Raw genomic sequence first — 2,805 nt, forward strand, 5'->3', positions numbered from 1 at the left:
ACTTCTATTTCCCATCATTAGAGCACCTTAAAGGTGATTTTTGATAGCTTGATCTACATTCTTCTCATCCTTCTAGTAATTGTTAGTTTCTTGATGGAAAAAGACTTTTGTGATTGTTATCTTGTTGTCATGAGTGGCTAATCTCTTTATTTTGGTTGACTTGGGCTAACACCCTTAGATATTTTTGGGTTTTGAAGGATTCATGTTTTATTATCATTTATCATATGTTTATGATTCTAGTATGCTTGTTTAATACTTTGATCATGAGCTTGCTACTTGAATGAGAAATTGTTGGTTTATTTATTTGGTTTAGCATCGAATCATTGAATTTACTTAGAGAAAGGGATTTATGATGGTAGAAATCATCTCTTCCTTATGGATGGTGACTCCTTTATGGATGTGCAAGCATAAATTGTCTAAATTAAACTTTTAATCACAAAACATAAATTTCAAAACTCGAGGGCAAGTTTTAAACTTTTAAAACATAGAGGATCAAATAACAAATAATCTTAATTAACAATTAATTCCATAATTATCCATATTTGATTTATTTAATGATTTCTTGCAAAACAATTTACCAATTCAATAAAATAATTAATCAATTATCACATAAGGAAACAAATATTTTATTAATTGATAAATATCTTTAATTAGGTCAAGAATATACTCATATATAGCATAAAATCAGATTTATATTGATCTAATATGATTAAGGCAAGTATCTCAAAGATAAACAACAAGAAATCCTGAAGTTTCCTTTTTCTGACGCTCGAACTCGCCGAGTACCCAGATGGACTCGCCGAGTTGAGCCTACTCGCCGAGTACCACCATGGGATTCGCCGAGTTCATCAGCCAGAGGACAAAAAAAAATGATTTTTTCACCAACAAACAAGCAATCAAAGTATGAATTCAATAGAAACCAATCTAGGCCCTGATACCACTGATGGGTTTTGGCCATATGAACATCCCTATGTGCACATGCAACCCTAATGCTTGGATTTAGGTTTCTCTAATTGATCATACATTGAATCCAAGACTTCTAATGGCTAATATATAATAATAACAATATGAAATTAAAGATTAGAAGTTTACCTTGAATCACTTGCTTGATCTTGTTGTCCTTGAGGCTTTAGAGTCACAATTGTCACTCCTCTAATGGCTTACAAACACCAACTAGCAAGAAGATGATTTAGGAGAGAGGAGAAGGGAGGAAGAATTCGGCCAGGGTTTCCTTAGAGACAAGTGTGTCGAATTCCCTCAACCCATAGGGTCTATTTATACTAGTAAGGCTCCTAGGGTTTCACCATTAAACCCTAATTGGATAACTTAAGCCCTAAGCAATCCAAATCCTTTCCATGATAAGCCTTGTACGAAATCTAAGCCTATCCAAGGCCCTAGAATTCGTCCCCCTTATCACTAAAGGATTTATAGCCCAATGTGCAACTATCAAACAATTGACAGTTTATACCCATTTATTTAATTTATTTCTTTAAGTCACCAAATTAATTCCTAATTAACTTATAACTTATATTAATCAAATAATAATATTATTATTCCTTATATTATTCTTATAATATATTAATAATATTCCTTCTCTCATTACAAATCATCCTGTTAAGTTGCTATGGTGAAGGCAACCCAAAAGGACCATGCTCAACCGGGTCAAATACTTGCCTAATATAGTTGTAGCCTTAGACACTATTCCAACAGGCATATCATGCTTCATGATTTCTATAACTAAATTAGGATGAATGATAAGCTTCATATTGAATCCTAATGAAAAACACACAAATGTTCATTGTGTGTGAATTGACTTGGTTGACCAATTATCTCCAATATTTGAGCATCTCATCATCTTGCTTAATTTCAACCTATTTTAGTTATTCAAGTCTTTTAGTTTTCAAGCAATCATAAAACCCCCTTTTTAGTTTAATTGTAGTTAGTTAGTTTTATTACACTAGTTCTTTTGGATTGTATTGGTGATTGAAGACAACCATTTCCCGATGATCGATACCCCTTTTTACCATTATATTACATTTTATTTGCAAACAAAGGGTGTAAATTTCTTGGTGGACTTGACATCCCACCAAGTTTTGGCGTCATTGCCGAGGAAATTGGTTATTGTTATTTGATTTTTAATGCGTAGGTCTACAAGAACCAGTAAGCTACTCTACAATCCGGAGATTGAAAAAGAAGAAAAACGTTGAAAAAGTTAGCCAAACAAGCAAAGCAACAACAACTCGTCCAAGCTTCTTCCTTTTCTCCACTAATCAATATAGATGACCAAGTTCATACTTCAAGTGATACCAACATCGAGACGAGTTCTCCAATTTTTGGGCATTCCTTTGAAGACATTCAGTTTGAAAACTACATAGCCATGAATCACACTCCCCCTCACAATCCCAACCCACACCCAAACAATCAAGATTCCAATACCCCTTCCCAATAACAAAGACATCAACAATAACACCAAGAACCTCTTATAGATATGCCACCTTGGAATCAACCACCTCCTTACCCAAATCAACCTAATTATCAACAACCACAACCACAAAACCAAAACTTCCACCAAAACAACCAAGCTCAAAACAATGCTCTTCAAGTTGAACAACAACAAGCACATCAACCACTACAACCCAATTACCAACAACCTCTAATGTACCAATACCCAATGTACCCACAACAATCCCCTTAAAACCAATATCCTAACTACCAACCTTATCCACCATAAACGTTCAATCACCAACAATACACTTACCCACCTTACCTACAACCTCCCAATTACATTTAACAAAACCACAATCC

Source organism: Lactuca sativa, chromosome 2, assembly GCF_002870075.4.
Source record: "Lactuca sativa cultivar Salinas chromosome 2, Lsat_Salinas_v11, whole genome shotgun sequence".
NCBI classification, from domain to species: domain Eukaryota; kingdom Viridiplantae; phylum Streptophyta; class Magnoliopsida; order Asterales; family Asteraceae; genus Lactuca; species Lactuca sativa.